Raw genomic sequence first — 18259 nt, forward strand, 5'->3', positions numbered from 1 at the left:
GGTTTCATATCCCTACAAAGTGGTACAACCAGGTATTTGTATGATTGGCTGATTGCAACTGTGACTCATTGATATTATAGAATAGAACAGTTTTACAGTACTGAACATTTAAAGCAAGTTGCCAACCTTTGCACCACTTTGAAATCTTGTCAAGATTTGATTGAATATTTAGCATGTTCTTTCATACAGTACTTAGTTATAGATAGCTGTATCATCTGCAAGAAGTCAGAAATTAATACTGATATTGTCTGCAAGGCCATTATTTTAGAATGTGAACAGCAGAGGTCCCAACACATTTTCCTGGGACACTTGCAAAGTTACTTCTTCATCTGATGGTGACTCTCCATTCAAGATAACATGCTGTGTTCTCCCTACCAAAATGTCCTCAATCCAGTCACAAATTTCGCTTGATACACCATATAATCGACCTTTTGACAATAAGCGTAGGTGTGGTTCTTAGTCAAATTCATTTCGGAAACCAAAAAATACTGCATCTGCCTGACTTCCTGGATCCATGTGAGAAAAGACTGAGTTGGGTTTCACATGATCGATGCTTTCGGAATGTGTGCTGGTTGGCATTGAGGAGGTCATTCTGCTCAAGATACCTAATTATGTCTGAGCTCAGAATGTATTCCAAAATTCTGCAATAAATTGATGTCAGGGACATTAGATAGCAGTTTCATGATCACTTCCACTACCGTTCTTATAGACGGGTGTGACCTGTGCTTTCTTCCAACTACTGGGCACAATATTTTCTTTGAGGTATCTATGATAAATTATAGTTAGAAGAGGGGCTAACTCAGCTGCAAATTGAGTATAGAATTTGATAGGGATTCTATTGGGCCCTGAAGCTTTGTTCAGTTTTAATGATTTCAGCTGTTTCTTGACACTACTGACACTCATACTGATTTCACTCATCTTTTCAGTGGCATAGGGATTAAACGGGGGCAAGTCACCTGGGTTTTCCTTTATAAAGGAACATTTGAAAATGGAGTGAAGCATTTCAGCTTTTACTTCACTATTCCATTTCAGTTCCTGTCTCATCTGCTAGGGACTGGACAATGACTTTGGTGCCACTAATAGCCTTTACATACTACCAGAATTTCATTGGGTTTTGTGAAATATCATTTGACAATGTTCTGCGTGGTAGTTATTAAAGGGTTCACGCATTGCTTTCTTGACAGCCAAATGTGTTGCACTCAGAATCACACTATCTATAGTCCTATGCTTTGTTCACATCTTTGATTTAGTAGTCTTTGTTTCTTCAGAAGTTTCCTTACAGTGGATGCAGTTTAGAAAAGCTGGTGTTGGTGGGAAGGATCCAGTTGGCACACGCTGTGAAATAGTCATGGAAATGAAGAATGTTGTGTTGGGCAGCATGCTTAGCAGTGGGATGTTCCAACTGTGTCTTTGCTACAATTTATCAATGGCCATTCATGCGGACAGACAGCTTCTTCATTGTTATGCCCACATGGAATGCAGCACAGTGGTTGCAGCTTAGCTTGTAGATAACATGTTTGGTTTCACAGGTAGCCCTGCCTTTGAGCAGGCTGGGGTGGCCGAGCGGTTCTAGGCGCTACAGTCTGGAACCGCGTGACCACTGTGGTCGTAGGTTTGAATCCTGCCTCGGGCATGGATGTGTGTGACGTCCTTAGGTTAGTTAGGTTTAAGTAGTTCTAAGTTCTAGGGGACTGATGACCTGTGAAGTTAAGTCCCATAGTGCTCAGAGCCATTTCAACCTGCCTTTGATGGGATAGATAATGCTTCTGACTGGACTGGAATAGGTGGTGGTAGGAAGATGTATGGGATAGGTCTTGCATCTGGATCTATTACAGATATATGAGTTATCAAGCAAGGGGTTGGGAGCAAGGGTTGCTTAGGGTTGGGCAAGGAGATTGTGTAGATTCGGTGGGTGGAAGAATACCACTGTAGTATTGGTGGGAAGGATAGTGGGTAGGATACTCCTCATTTCAGGACACGATGAGAGGTGGTTGAAACCCTGGCAGAGAATATGATTCAGTTGCTCCAGTCGTGGGTGGTACTGAGTCACAGGCGAATGCTCCTCTGTGGCCAGACGTCAGGACTTTATGGGGTGGTGGGTGAATGAAGAGATGAGGTGCAGGATATCTGTTTTTGTATGAGGTTGGGAGGGTAATTACGGTCTATGAAGGCCTTAGTGAGACCCTCGGTATATTTTGAGAGGGACCGATTATCGCTACAGATTTGATGGCCACGGGTGCTTGGACTGTGTAGAAGGGACTTCTTGGTATGGAATGGGTGAAAAGTTGGAGGGTCAGTATTGCCTCATGTTCCTACATGTATTCGCAACTATGAATAATTAAAGTAATAGTTTGACAATTTTCACTCCTGTTGGCACCTGATTTCTTTGGAATTGGAATTATTACATGCTTTTTGAAGCCTGTGGATACTTTTCCTATCTCGTCCATATTGCACACCAGGTAGAAATTTTTGACATGACTGGCTCTCCCACGGCTATCATTAGTTCTGACTGAATGTCGTCTACTCCAGGGGCACTCTCTTCACTTAGATCTTTCAGTGCTTTGTCAAAGTCTTCTTGCAGTGTTACATCTCCCATCTCATTGTTATATTCCACTCCCCTTTGTATAATATTGCCTTCAGATTCGTTTCCTTGTCCTATATACCCCTCCACTTCTCAGCTTTCTCTTCTTTGCTTAATACTGGTTTCCCATCAGAGTTCCTGATATTCACAAAGATCTTACTCTTTTCTTCAAAGGTCTCTCTTAATTTTCCTATGGGCAGTACCAAAAGAGAGTAGGAAGAAGAGAGTCCTGCTGCTAGGTATTAGCCAAGGGAGGGGTTAGGCCAGACGGTACAGGACAGATTAGGAACAGGGTGCCAGATCACAAATATTGTTAAGCCAAATGCCTTAGCCAGGTGATAGAGGACAGGGAATTTGTGCAAGGATTTTGGCAAAGAGGATTAGATTTTTGTAATAGGTGGAGCGGAGGACAGCTAAGGACAGTAATAACAGCATTAGGTGTGGCCTGGGTGAAATAGGAGTAGCAACTACTCTCACATGTGTGGGTTTTATGGAGGTCCTTCAGCACACTGACCAGCCCTGGGTTAACATGGCTGTGAGCCATGTGAACACGGAGTTAATTAAGCTGCTGCTAACTGAAATGAAATCACATGTGGGTGCAGTGCCTGTTCTACAATTGGGAGATGGTGTTATACTAGATATGGCCTATACCTGAATTGGAGAGGGAAAGGCAGGTTGGCTAAGTTTCTTGCAGGTATTGTACTGGGGATCAGCGTCACACAAAGCACGATCCTTTTCATTAGTGGTATCAGGGAAATATCTTTTTAGATTAGAATCAGGATTCAGGCACCCCGAATTAAAAGTAGTCAAAATAACATAAGAGCCCCACAAACTGCCTAAGATTACACAGGAAAGCCATAAGGCAGAAGAGCTTCTTGTCTGTTTGAAAAATTTAGAGAGCTCTGAAAAGACAGACATCCTCTACGCATCTGAGTGTCACTTAACCACAGGGTTAGATATTTTACAAATAAAAGATACGCTCAAGCAGTTTGTGCAGAACTAATATGGGAAAAGGAGGAGTGTAACAGAACATAAGTACAAAAACCTTGAGACAAGTAGATTTTGTAATGATCAGCACATAGATGTGTGTACTTGTGAATTAATACTGGAAATTAGTTAGTTGTTAATTGTAACTTTATACAGATCTGTTTGAGCAATCTGGATTCCTTACTGTGCTATCTGTTAGACAGCAGCATGCAGTTGATAAGCTGTGGTGACTTCATTGTAGATTTTTTAAAGGATTCTGATAGGAAAAATGATTTAGTAACCCTATTTGATCCTACAATTTGATCTCGGTAACTGACTTTCCAATACGGTGGATAAAGGCACTAGGCCACTAATTGATGATTTCTTTGGTGAAACTCAGAGAAAGAAAATACTGTTTATCCAGTAACGTATGCTGTCTCTGATGATGGACAGTTGGGATAAATAACATAGTACCTTACAGTTAGGATAAGCCTCACTGGAAATCAGCAAGAACAATTAATGACTCCAGGGCTAATGTTTTAAGAATAGTTTACAGGAGAGGGCCTGGGTAAAAATTTATAATGACCCAGACACTAACATAAAATTTAATATATTCCAGGATACATTCTTACTATTATTTAAAGCTAATCAGAAGCTTACCAGAAAGGGCATTAAACAGATATTTAAAAAACGATGGACCACTAGAGGGATTAAAGTGTCTTGTGAAAAGAAGAGGGAAGTGTATCTGTTGGCAAGAACAAGTAGAGATTCTGCAACAGTTGCACACAGTGTCAGAAATTAGTAATTCAGACAACAGACTTAGCGCTACATGGAAAGTAGGGAAATGAGAGACAGGACAACCAGCTACAGAACAGGATAACATCACTAGTGAACTAAAATGGAAGGGCTATAAATGATGAGTCAAAGGTAACAAATATATTTGGTAATCATTTCTTAAATATAGTAGAAAGTATAGGGACAGACAGTTTAAGAGTAAAATCACAACAGTATGTTGAAAAAGTAATTTTCATAAAATCCAATTATGTGGACATATCACCAGCTTCTCCTTCTGAACGTAAGAAAATTATAAATTTGCTCAAAGTAAAAGCTAATATGTTTTGATCATGTTTTCAATTTGTTCCCATATAATAAGCCCAGTCTTATCTGAAATGTATAGTAAATGACTAACTGAAGGCAGTTTTCCAGAAAGGCAGAAATAAGCCATTGTCAAACCTGTATTTAAGAAAGGTGATAGGAGAGATGTCAGTAACTACTGGCTTGTCTCACTGCTGCTATCATTTTCCATATTTTTTGAGGTGGTAATTTGTTCTAGAGTAGTATCACCTCTAAGCAACAATAACATCCTCAGCAAACCATAGTTTTGATTGGACAAGAGTTGCATTACCAAGAATGCCATTTGCCTATTCACTCACAAAATATTACAAGCATTAAACAATAAAATAGCACCAGTTTGTATTTTCTGTGACTTGATGAAGGCATTTGACTGTGTGAACCACAATATTTTCCAAAGTAAATGATTTCATCTGTTTCTCAACACCACTGACACTAGTTCTTGTTTCATTCATCTTTTCAATGGTATGAGGATTACATTGGGGAAATTCTCCTGGGTTTTTCAGTGTAAAGGAACGTTTGAAAATGGAATTACGCATTTCAGCTTTTACTTTGCTACACTCAGTTTCGGTTCCTGTCTCATTTGCTAGGGTCTGGACACTAACTTTGGTGCCGCTACAGCCTTTACGTACTGCCAGAATTTCTTTGGGTTTCGTGAAATATTGTTTGACAATATTCTGCGATGGTAGCCATTGAAGGCATCACACATTGTTCTCTTGATGTCCAAACATGTTTCATTCAGCACCTCTCTCTCTCTCTATAGCCCTATGCTTGGTTTTACACCTGTTATGCAGTAATCTGTTTTTTTACAAGTTTCTTTTCAGTGACTGTATACCACGGAGCTTCCCTCCCATTGTGAACTGCATTATGGGTACATATCTATCCATTAAACTTGAGCAATATTTCTTTTGCATGCTCCTGCTGTGTGCTGAAAGTTTTGAGTTCCCATTGAGATATGACACTACTGATTTTTGTATTTAGTTTACTGTAAGTATGTATCTTTCTGCTTGTTTAATTGTCCTTTGTACTTTGGTAATTATGGTTGCCACAATCGCATCATGTTCACTGATACCAGTTTCAATGTGGATTTCCTCAAAGAGGTCAGGTCTATTTGTTACAATTAGATTCAATATATTTTCTTCATGAGTGGGGTTCCCAACTATATGTTCTAGTTAGTTTTCAGAGAAGGCATTTAGTAATGTCCTATCATAACCACCACTAATAAAACTGTAATTTTCCCAGTCAATTGCAGGATGATTAAAGTCTCCAATGGTTGCAGTACAGTTGGAGAAAAGGGAAGATGGAAAAATGGCACATAATGACAAGGAAAATGCCGAAATCGTAGCAAAAGCATTACACACACACGCGCACACACACACACACACACACACACACACACACACATCAAGACTCCACCTGATCTCATGAATTCTCCAACAATCCAAGAGGTGGAAACGTCACTCAGATACAGTTTAACATTCTTACACATAGCCCTAACAAAAATCTGGATAACAGAAAAGTTTCCCTAACATTGGACCACAGACATAATCCACCCACTCCACAAAAAAGGAGATAAAAGCAACCCAGATAATTACAGAGGTATCTCTCTCTTAGACTGCACATACCAGATTTTCTCCAGACTCCTATACAAGAGGATCAAAGAGCAACTAGAGGAAGAATTAGGTGAACACCAAGGAGGCTTCAAACCTTGGAAAAGCTGTGCAGAGCAGATCATCACTTTAAAATTAGCCATAGCATATTACAAGAAACGAAATAAACCTCTTGTAATAACCTTCATGGACTTTAAAAAAGCATATGACTGTATCCATAGACCTTCAATGTTAAAAATCTTAAGAAATTTTGGGCTCCATACAAAATTAATCAAATTGATAGAACTCACCTTAACCAACACTGTATCAAAAGTGAAGTTCAGGGGGCAACTCTCTGAGTCATTCATCATAAAAACAGGTTTAAGACAAGGAGATTGCTTGGGACCCCTGCTGTTCAACTGTGCTTTAGAATACATAATGAGGAAATGGTACAAGACTAACTCAAAGAACATCCAAACTGAAACACGCAAAGACAACATAAGTTTAAATTGTCTAGGATTTGCTGATGACATTGCTCTCTTGTCCAACAGTATTCAGGAAACCAAACAAGAAGTTATCTCACTACAGGAAACAGCACAGAAAATTGGTCTTGGAATATCCTTTAAAATAACAGTCATCATGTTAACTGACCCACCACTCATAAACAAAATTGCCATAGGAAACCAAGAAATCAAAATTGTAGATAAATTTAAATATCTGGGGGAAATCATAACACATAACCTCAATGAAAAGCCAACATGGCATAAAAGAATAAACAAATTGACTAGAGCACAATGTATCACCAAGAACACCTACAACAAAAAGAGCCTGTCAATAGCAACAAAATTAAAACACTACAAAACAGCCACTCAACCAGAAATAACATACGCAAGTGAAACCATCTTCAAAACAACTAACACTGCACAAATAGACAAAAATACTCAAAATAGAGAGAAGAATCATCAGAACGTACATCAACAAATCGTACCAGAAAGATGGACACTGGAGAGTAGCTACAAATGAAACAGTCTACAAGGAAATAGAACCGGTAATGAGTACAATCAGGAAGAAACGAATTTCATTTTTCAGACATCTAATCTGAATGCCAGAGAACAGGATCATCAGGAGAGTAATAGAAAAATTGTGGAATAGTAAGTGCAACATTAAGTGGATTACAGAAATCACGGAAGATATGGATGAGCTAGAGATTACATTGGAAGATCTAAGAAACAAAACTGACAAAATTGGGAAACTCACAGACAAACAAATCAGACTGCAAACGAGAATCAACAAACAAACAATAGGAAGAGTGATTTCCGCTGAAGAAAGAAGGGTGAGATCCGAGAGAATGAAGAAGTACTGGGCTGACAGGAAACTGAAAAATTCTTTGTATAAAGTTGGCTAGGGTTGCACAATGAAGGCCATAAAATGTAAATAATAACAGTAATAATAATTATTGGAGAACTTAAATGCAAGTGAACTGAGATTTTCTCTAAAGTTTTCGGTTACATCAGTAGATCAGGCTGGTGGGTGATAGAAGGATCCAATTTTCATTTTATGCCCACCTCTGATACTGAGTCTTGCCCAACCAGTCTCATGTGCAGCTTTAATTTCTATCTCGGTGGATTAGAGTTTCTTGTCTACTGCGACAAATACACCACTTGCATTTCCCATTTGCCTATCCTTTCGATATACTCACAAATTTTCCACAAAAATCTCACTGCTACCAATTTCAGGTTTCAACCAGTTGTCTGTACCTATCATTAAGTGAGCTTCGCTGCTTATCAGAAGCACTTCAAATTCTGGCACTTTGTTGCAAATGCTTCGGCAGTTAACCATTAGAATTTTAATACTTTCACATGTGGGAGGCGTTTACTTCGATCTTATACTGATACTTGTAGATTTCCTACAGCTATCATTATCTGACTGGAATGGAGAGATGCCTTAAAAAAACTTGCGTGCACCCCACACACTGTGAGCTACCTGAGGCAATCTCCGATGTGTAGTGCACACGTGACCCACTTAGGGGGTCCCTAAAGTTCCCAACTCTATGGTACAAGTGCAGGAAGTTGCAGCCTAGCTTGTCACAGAACCTTCATAATCTTTGGTTCAGTACTTCCACTCGACTAAGAACCAAAGGGCCAGGATGAGTTCTGGGGGCAGTGCTGCAAATCATAAACTTCATTGAAACTCCATGCACATGGCTTGTCATCTCAACCTCTGCCATTCACTGGAACAACTGAGTCCAGATGACAAGCATCATTTCTTCCAATGTGTGCCACTATCTGCAGTTGATTGCACCCTGTTTCCTCAGTGGCTGCTGCAATAGCCTCTTTGACCTGTTGAATGAGAACCCCAGGCGTACACACTTAGTGCATCTGGTGTCCTCTCATGCCCTTTGCTCCATTTCCGAAGGGGTAACATCATTTGTTGTACATTTGAACTGCTGATGGTTAACAGGCCTCTACCATTTTGTGTTTGCCTCCTCTTCATGCTGAACAAAACAGGTTTGCCCAAAACAGGTGAAGTGAGTGCCACGGGCTCAGTTTCATTTTCAGTGAAACACAACACCTCAAACTTATGGGGATTGGTACAGCACCCTGGGTCCTCTCTGGTCCCCATCCACCCTGTGCAGGATGCCTGGATCTACCATTGACACAGCCCTCACAGTCAAGTGGACAAGTAATGACAGATTCTGTACTTTTTGCAGAGGAGAAAGGATCCACAGGAGAGGATAGGACAAGATATCTCTGGTACTGGTGTCACAGCTACGCGACTCTCAGGAGCTCTTCCAACATACTGATTTGCACCAGCTGCCAATCGTTTGGCAATAGTCAGGGTGATTTCCAGCTGCTTACGAACGTCAAGCATCTCATCCCATGTTCGAGAACAGCATTTACAGTGGGACTGCATTTTAGCTGACGTGCTGAATTACAGGGCAGTGAACAAATAATTTTAAATTAAGCCTGCTTGATTATCTTTTAATCTATTTAGCTAAAAAGTTGCTAATTCCCTATAAGAATTAGAGCAAATACACAAAACGAGATTTTTCTTAAGCCAACACAAAAGCCTGTGGTAAAAATTACTAGTGTCCTAAAATGCTTTGAGATTAATTACAGTTGTTAGTTAACTCAAAACCTGAGTAAATTGACTATTAATGTAGATAATGTATAGGGCTACTCCTCTTTAACGGAAAACTAAATGTTACACAATATGTTAGTTAGAATATCTGCTACAGTAATTAAATCACTGCCTATTACTTGTAGATTATTCCAAGGACAGTTGTAGCTTCTGAAAATTCTCAAAAGCGTATGTTTATGTGCGTTCATAGACTTCAGGGATGATGTATTCTTTGGCAGTTACTGTGAACCACAAATACTGATTTGCTATGCAAGTAGTTACGTATCCAAAACACTCGTACCAGTAAATTATGAAAATATTGTTTTGTAAGTGTCCAAAAATTCTCAGAAATAAGTAAAAAATTTTTAAAGAGCACAATTAAGCTTAAGCCTACAATTGATGGTAACCGTACTCCCAAATGTTTGAAATTTCACAATATATCACAGTATGAACAGGTATTGATACAAGCAATGAAAGATTATACAGAAGCAACTTGAACAGTAAAATATTTGAATCTAGGACTTGAAATCGGCATACGAATATTTTATACGCAGTCTCACTTAAAGAAAAATTTGGAAGTCATCTTTTATGTATAGATCAACATTTGTATTGCATGGATTTTTCAGTTAGCTATTTCTATACCCACTTCTGCACCTTCATGCCAAACAAAGGGGACTCGTACAACACAGTTGGGTGACCCATTCTAGAGTACAGCTGAAGTGACTGGAACCTGTACCAAATAGGACTAAAAGGGGATATTGAAGGGTTCAAATGGTTCAAATGGCTCTGAGCACTATGGGACTCAACATCTTAGGTCATAAGTCCCCTAGAACTTAGAACTACTTAAACCTAACTAACCTAAGGACATCACACACACCCATGCCCGAGGCAGGATTCGAACCTGCGACCGTAGCAGTCCCGCGGTTCCGGACTGCAGCGCCAGAACCGCTAGACCACCGCGGCCGGCTGATATTGAAGGGATACGAAGAAGGGTGGTAATAATGGTCACAGGTTTGTTTGACCCATGGGAGAGTGTCATGATGATGCTGAAAGAACTGACCTGGTTGACACTTTGATAGATGTAAGCTGTGCTATGTGATCAAAAGTATCCGGACACCTGGCTGAAAATAACTTAAAAGTTCATGGTGCCCTCCATCGGTAATGCTGGAATTCTATATGGCGTTGGCCTACCCTTAGCCTTGATGACAGCTTCCACTCTCACAGGCATACATTCACTCATATGCTAGAAGGTTGCATGGGGAATGGCAGCCCATTCTTCACGGAGTGCTGCACTGAGGAGAGGTATCAATGTCGCTCGATGAGGCCTGGCGCGAAGTCAGCATTCCAAAACATCCCAAAGGTGTTCTATAGGATTCAGGTGAGGACTCTGTGCAGGCCAGTCCATTACAGGGATATTATCATTGCGTAATCACTCGGCCAAAGGCTGTGCGTTATGAACAGGTGCTCGATCATGTTGAAAGGTGCAATTGCCATCCTCAAATTTCTCTTAAACAGTGGGAACCAAGAAAGTGCTTAAAACATCAATGTAGGCCTGTGCTGTGATAGTGCCACACAAAACAATAAGGGCTGCAAGCCCCCTCCATGAAAAACATGACCATACCATTACACCACAGCCTCCGAAATTTACCCCCTGGGGGTCCAAGGGGTAGAAGAGGCTCAAGGTAATCCTGCCTGTAGTAAGAGGCAACTAAAAGAAGTCTCACAATTTTCGGCTCTATGAGCTCAGGTCCCATTCTATGGTTTGACCTGCCACTTTCAAAATTGTACAGAAGTGCGGGCCTTATGGGGAAGGATGCCTTACGTGGTGCACAAGTGCCCTTAGATTTGATTTCCTGAATCTCTTGTCATGGCTTTGCATCTTCACCTGTGATTCAGCTGTTTGGGCGAGGATACTTTCCAGGATATGTCATCTTCTTCCATTGTCTCCTGTCCTCTTTCACCCCCATGACAATATTGAATTTCTCTGCATCCAATATCCAGCACAGTAGCCAGTCCATTGTGGTGGGGCCATCATGTGCCCATTTGGTGGTAGCCCCTGACAACACAGGGATCTCACTGTTGATGCTGAGTCGATGCTCGTCTTCCTGCGGCATCAGCACTCCCAGCAACAGGCATCATGACAGTTGGCCTTTGCTGTGGCTGGGTGGTGCCTTTGGGGAGAGCCCCTGACCGGGCGGATGACTCACAATGAAATGGACTAAGTCATCCCTTGCTTGTAACCGTACTGTGCTAGCAGTCTCTAAGAAGGGCAAGATAGAGTACAATGCCGACAGGTACGACCCTAAATCGTTTACCTCCCTTGCTACATCATGGGAGGTACGTACAGTTACAGAACGGAGAGAGCCATATTAGCCTCAGTTTTTAGTCTGTAGCAGAACCGATGGGGACTCTTTTTCTACCGACAAAGCCTCAATTTTTTGTTGAACACCTTCAGGATAAGTTTGGAGAAGTGATGGCGCTGTACAAGATGTGAAACAGCGTAGTCTTGATTCAGACAGCATCCCCAGTCCAATCCCGAGCATTACTCGCCTGTGACAAGCTGGGTGATATTCCTGTTTCCATCATTCCCCATACAAGCCTCAACATAGTCCAGGGGATTATTTTCCATTGTGGCCTCCTGTTGCAGTCTGATGATGAGCTCCACGCCAATTTAAAATGGCTGGGTGTTCGTTTCTTCCGTCGTGTATACAGGGGACCCAAAGACAACAGTGTTGCTACCGGTGCCTTCATCTTGGGCTTTGAGGGTGATTCATTGCCTGAAAAGTCAAGGTGATGGTTTACCGTTGTGACGTTAAACCATACGTCCTTCCCCCTATGCGGTGCTTTAAGTGCTGGAAGTTCGGGCACATTCTTCCCACTGCACTTCCAGTGACACATGTTGAGAATGTCCACTGCACCAAGGTACTCCATGTGCGCTGTGGAGACCACCACTTCCCCTGCTCGCCAGACTGCCCAGTACTCCAAAAGGAACGGAAAATTATGGAGCACAAGACCCTGGAGAGGTTGATTTACACAGAAGCTAAACGTAAATTTGAAAGATTACAGCCTATTCGGTTGACGTCAACATACACCGCAGCTACATCACCATCTGCCTTTCTTGTGTTGTGACCTGATATTTGTGAGTGTTTCGCATCGAGCAACGTAACCTCTTACCTGTGTTTACATTCCGCGCTGACCAGTTACAGCTGTAGCGGCGCATCGACAGCTAAGTACTAATTAATTGTTTGTGTATAGTGGTTTATTTAGGAACTATAGTAGTCTTCAACCGGAGTTTTTAGTGTTTTCTGGTGAAATAATTTCAGAAGAACCTTTTGGGAACTGTTTTCAGCTTCGTTACTGTCTCATTAGACGTTTGATTCTCTTTTTGTATTAGTCTTTTGTTATATTCACATTTGTTGTTTATTAATACTGTTAATAATAGTAGTTACTTCCCTTGTAGAGTAAGTTTGTGTTTATTGTAGTCAGGTTTTTAACATCTTCTTATTGTAGTAGCGGAACTTAGAAAAAGTAAAATTTTACCATGAGTGAGAAGTGTGGGCTTTGCCGTAGGTTCGTGAGTAGTGGATTGCGGTGTGAGACTTGTTCGAAGTATTTTCACTGGGGGGAATGCAGTGGGGAAGCCAGTGGGCATTCTGGCGAGATCCTCTCCTGGAACTGCAGGTTATGTAGCAAGAGTAAGTTGATAGAGGAGCAGGAGCGTAAGATCTGTGCCCTTCAGGTGCAGTTGAAAAACGCACAGGAGGAGCTAGATAGGATGAGGAGGGAGAAGGGGGTTGGGGAATGGGAGCTGGCTGTTGGCAAGAGATCTGCTAGGAGAAGAAGATTTTCATTTAGTTTTACTATTGGTGTTTACAATAGATAAGACCAACTGTCAGAGTCTAGTGGAGAGGAATCTCTAGTAACTGTAGATGTAGGAAGTATGCAGCAGACCTCAGTAGTTACTGTACCTAGAACAGTTGCAAAGTCGAAGAGGAAGAAGAAGGTTGTGCTGTTAGGTAGTTCTCATGGCAGAGGTGTAGGCCAGCAGTTGCAGGAAGTGCTGGGGAGTGAGTACCAGGTCACCAGCATTGTGAAGCCTAATGCAGGGTTGGTTCAGGTGACTGTTAACATAGGGGGGTTATGTAGGGATTTTACTAAAGAGGATCAGGTAGTGATTGTGGGTGGGGCTGGTAACAGTATTGATAGGGATGGGGAGTATGACATAGATGGTGACCTGGAAAAGATAGCCACTCAGACTGGCAACACGAATGTGCATTTCGTGGAACTGTTTCAGCGTCACGATCGGCCTCATCTTAATACAGCCGTCAGGCATAATAACATGAGACTTGGGGGTGCGCTGATGACAGAAAGCATGGGTCACATTTCAGTGGTGTCGGTGGAGTCTATCAACAGGACGGGTTTCACTAGACATGGCCTGCACCTCAACAGGTATGGGAAGGGGAGGTTGGCAAAGCTTATAGGTGACAGCATAGGTGGGGTTGGTGGGATCACTCATGGGAAAATTCCTACAGTAGTGGGTGTTAGAGCTGCACCTTTTTTAGATTGAAGTCAGCTGATATGTATTCCTGCTTAAGGGAAGTCTCTCTAACAAAGGAACCACTTTTGACAAAGCTTGGGTATCCGAGTAATGAGGGAATTAGTATATTTCATCAAAATATACAAGGTATTAGAGATAAAGTTAGTGAACTGCTTATAGATGTTGACTCTGAAATTATTGGTTTATCTGAACACTTCTTAAATAAGGAGATGATTCAGAGGCTTCCTTTACCAGGATACAGTTTGGCTGGCAGTTTTACGAGGAGCTCTTTGTGGTGTGGGGTAGTAGCCATGTATGTGAAAAACAGCATCCCATTTGAGTCAATTGATGTTTCAAAGAACTGCACTGAAAAGGTGTTTGAATGTTGTGCAGGTGTGGTTAAATTTAACGGAGCTAAACTTGTAACTGTTGTTATTTATAGATCCCCAGACTCCGATTTCACAACATTTTTGCTAAAGCTAGAGGAGGTTCTTGGTTCACTTTATAGGAAATACAAAAAGTTAGTTATATGTGGTGACTTCAATATTAATTGTATAAGTGATTGTGCAAGGAAGAGCATGCTGGTAGACCTCCTTAATTCATATAATCTTATGCAAACCATATTCTTTCCAATGAGAGTGCAAGGGAACAGTAGAACAACCATAGACAACATTTTTGTTCATTCCTCATTACTAGAAGGGCATTCTGTTAGCAAAAAGGTGAATGGCCTTTCAGATCATGCTATACAAATTTTAACTCTAAAAGATTTTTGTGCTGCAACACGTGTTAAATATAGTCATCAGCTGTTTAGGAAAGCTGATCCAGTTGCTGTAGAGACCTTTGTAAACCTTATCAAGGAACAACAGTGGCAAGATGTTTATAGCGCTGATACAGTAGACGATAAATATAATGCTTTTCTCAAGACTTTTCTCGTGCTCTTTGAAAGTTGCCTTCCATTAGAACGTTCAAAACAGGGTACCAGCACAAAAAGACAGCCTGGATGGCTGACTAGAGGGATAAGAATATCTTGTAGAACAAAGTGGCAATTATATCAAAACGTTAGAAACGGTCAAAATCTAAATGCAGCAGCCCATTACAAACAGTATTGTAAGGTGCTTAAAAATGTTATTAGGAAGGCAAAAAGTATGTGGTATGCAGATATAATAGCTAAGTCTCAGGATAAAATTAAAACTGTATGGTCAGTCATAAAGGAAGTGGCTGGTCTGCAGAGACATGTCGAGGATATAGAATCAGTGCGTAGTGGGAATGTTCGTGTTACTGATAAGTCACATATATGTACAGTATTTAATAATCACTTTCTGAATGTAGCAGGTGAACTAAATACACTCCTGGAAATGGAAAAAAGAACACATTGACACCGGTGTGTCAGACCCACCATACTTGCTCCAGACACTGCGAGAGGGCTGTACAAGCAATGATCACACGCACGGCACAGCGGACACACCAGGAACCGCGGTGTTGGCCGTCGAATGGCGCTAGCTGCGCAGCATTTGTGCACCGCCGCCGTCAGTGTCAGCCAGTTTGCCGTGCATACGGAGCTCCATCGCAGTCTTTAACACTGGTAGCATGCCGCGACAGCGTGGACGTGAACCGTATGTGCAGTTGACGGACTTTGAGCGAGGGCGTATAGTGGGCATGCGGGAGGCCGGGTGGACGTACCGCCGAATTGCTCAACACGTGGGGCGTGAGGTCTCCACAGTACATCGATGTTGTCGCCAGTGGTCGGCGGAAGGTGCACGTGCCTGTCGACCTGGGACCGGACCGCAGCGACGCACGGATGCACGCCAAGACCGTAGGATCCTACGCAGTGCCGTAGGGGACCGCACCGCCACTTCCCAGCAAATTAGGGACACTGTTGCTCCTGGGGTATCGGCGAGGACCATTCGCAACCGTCTCCATGAAGCTGGGCTACGGTCCCGCACACCGTTAGGCCGTCTTCCGCTCATGCCCCAACATCGTGCAGCCCGCCTCCAGTGGTGTCGCGACAGGCGTGAATGGAGGGACGAATGGAGACGTGTCGTCTTCAGCGATGGGAGTCGCTTCTGCCTTGGTGCCAATGATGGTCGTATGCGTGTTTGGCGCCGTGCAGGTGAGCGCCACAATCAGGACTGCATACGACCGAGGCACACAGGGCCAACACCCGGCATCATGGTGTGGGGAGCGATCTCCTACACTGGCCGTACACCACTGGTGATCGTCGAGGGGACACTGAATAGTGCACGGTACATCCAAACCGTCATCGAACCCATCGTTCTACCATTCCTAGACCGGCAGGGGAACTTGCTGTTCCAACAGGACAATGCACGTCCGCATGTATCCCGTGCCACCCAACGTGCTCTAGAAGGTGTAAGTCAACTACCCTGGCCAGCAAGATCTCCGGATCTGTCCCCCATTGAGCATGTTTGTGACTGGATGAAGCGACGTCTCACGCGGTCTGCACGTCCAGCACGAACGCTGGTCCAACTGAGGCGCCAGGTGGAAATGGCATGGCAAACCGTTCCACAGGACTACATCCAGCATCTCTACGTCCGTCTCCATGGGAGAATAGCAGCCTGCATTGCTGCGAAAGGTGGATATACATTGTACTAGTGCTGACATTGTGCATGCTCTGTTGCCTGTGTCTATGTGCCTGTGGTTCTGTCAGTGTGATCATGTGATGTATCTGACCCCAGTGTCAGTAAAGTTTCCCCTTCCTGGGACAATGAATTCACGGTGTTCTTATTTCAATTTCCAGGAGTGTAGAAACCTAGTCCTAACAGGGAATCATATAGCGCTCTTAGAAAAAAGTGTTCCGAGACTGTTACCTGAAATGCTCTTCCATGATACTGACAAGAGGGAGATTGAGTTAATAATTAAATCACTAAAGACCAAGAACTCTCATGGATATGACGGGGTATCTAGCAGAATACTGAAGTATTGTTCTATGTATTTTAGCCCAGTACTTAGCCATATATGTAACTTTTCCTTTAGGAGTGGTTGGTTTCCTGACCGATTAAAGTACTCAGTAGTGAAGCCACTTTATAAAAAGGGAGACAGGGATAATGTTGACAATTATAGACCTATTTCTATGCCATCGGTGTTTGCTAAAGTTATCGAGAAGGTTGTATATGCAAGGTTACTGGAGCATTTAAATTCACATAATTTGCTGTTAAATGTTTAGTTTGGTTTTAGAAATGGTTTAACAACTGAAAATGCTATATTCTCTTTTCTCTGTGAGGTTTTGGATGGATTAAATAAAAGGTTGCGAACGCTAGGTGTTTTCTTTGATTTAACGAAGGCTTTTGACTGTGTTGACCACAAAATGTTACTGCAGAAGTTGGACCATTATGGAGTAAGGGGAGTAGCTTACAATTGGTTCGCCTCTTACCTTAAGAACAGAATGCAGAAGGTAATTCTCCGCAATATTGAGAGTAGTAGTGATGTTCAGTCCCAATGGGGCACTGTTAAGTGGGGCGTTCCCCAAGGGTCGGTGCTGGGGCCACTGCTGTTTCTTATTTATATAAATGATATGCCTTCTAGTATTACAGGTGATTCAAAAATATTTCTGTTTACTGATGACACCAGCTTGATAGTGAAGGATCTTGTGTGTAATATTGAAACAGTATCAAATAACGTAGTTCATGAAATAAGTTCATGGCTTGTGGAAAATAATTTGATGCTAAATCACAGTAAGACTCAGTTTTTACAGTTTCTAACACACAATTCAACAAGAACCGATATTTTGATCAGACAGAATGGGCATATTATAAGCAAGACGGAACAGTTAAAGTTCCTAGGAGTTCGGATAGATAGTAAGCTGTTGTGGAAAGCCCATGTTCAGGATCTTGTTCAGAAACTAAATGCTGCTTTATTTACCATTAGAACAGTATCTGAAATAAGTGACACTTCAACACGAAAAGTAGTCTACTTCGCATATTTCCATATGCTTATGTCGTATGGTATTATTTTTTTGGGGTAATTCTTCTGATTCAAAAAGGGTATTTTTGGCTCAAAAACGGGCTGTTCGAGCTATATGTGGTGTAAGTTCGAGAACCTCTTGTCAACCCCTGTTCAATAGTCTGGGAATTCTGACAGTGCCCTCACAGTATATATTTTCTTAAATGTCGTTTGTTGTTGGCAATATTAGCCTATTCCCAAGAGTTAGCAGCTTTCACTCAGTTAATACTAGGCAGAAATCCAATCTGCATGTGGAATGCACTTCCTTGACTCTTGTGCAGAAAGGAGTGAAGTATTCTGCTGCATCCATTTTCAATAAGCTACCACAAGAACTCAAAAATCTTAGCAGTACCCCAAACACTTTTAAGTCTAAACTGA

The 18259-nt window shown here is 42.0% G+C and overlaps 1 protein-coding gene across 1 annotated transcript in view; it reads left to right on the top strand.

Annotated features, from left to right (window-relative positions):
* LOC126184601 (protein unc-50 homolog A) overlaps positions 1 to 18259 on the top strand; it is a 98763-nt gene that overhangs the window by 3786 nt on the left and 76718 nt on the right. The gene's annotated exons all lie outside the window — the stretch shown is intronic.

The sequence above is a fragment of the Schistocerca cancellata genome, chromosome 4, assembly GCF_023864275.1.
Source record: "Schistocerca cancellata isolate TAMUIC-IGC-003103 chromosome 4, iqSchCanc2.1, whole genome shotgun sequence".
In the NCBI taxonomy this organism is placed as follows: Eukaryota; Metazoa; Arthropoda; class Insecta; order Orthoptera; family Acrididae; genus Schistocerca; species Schistocerca cancellata.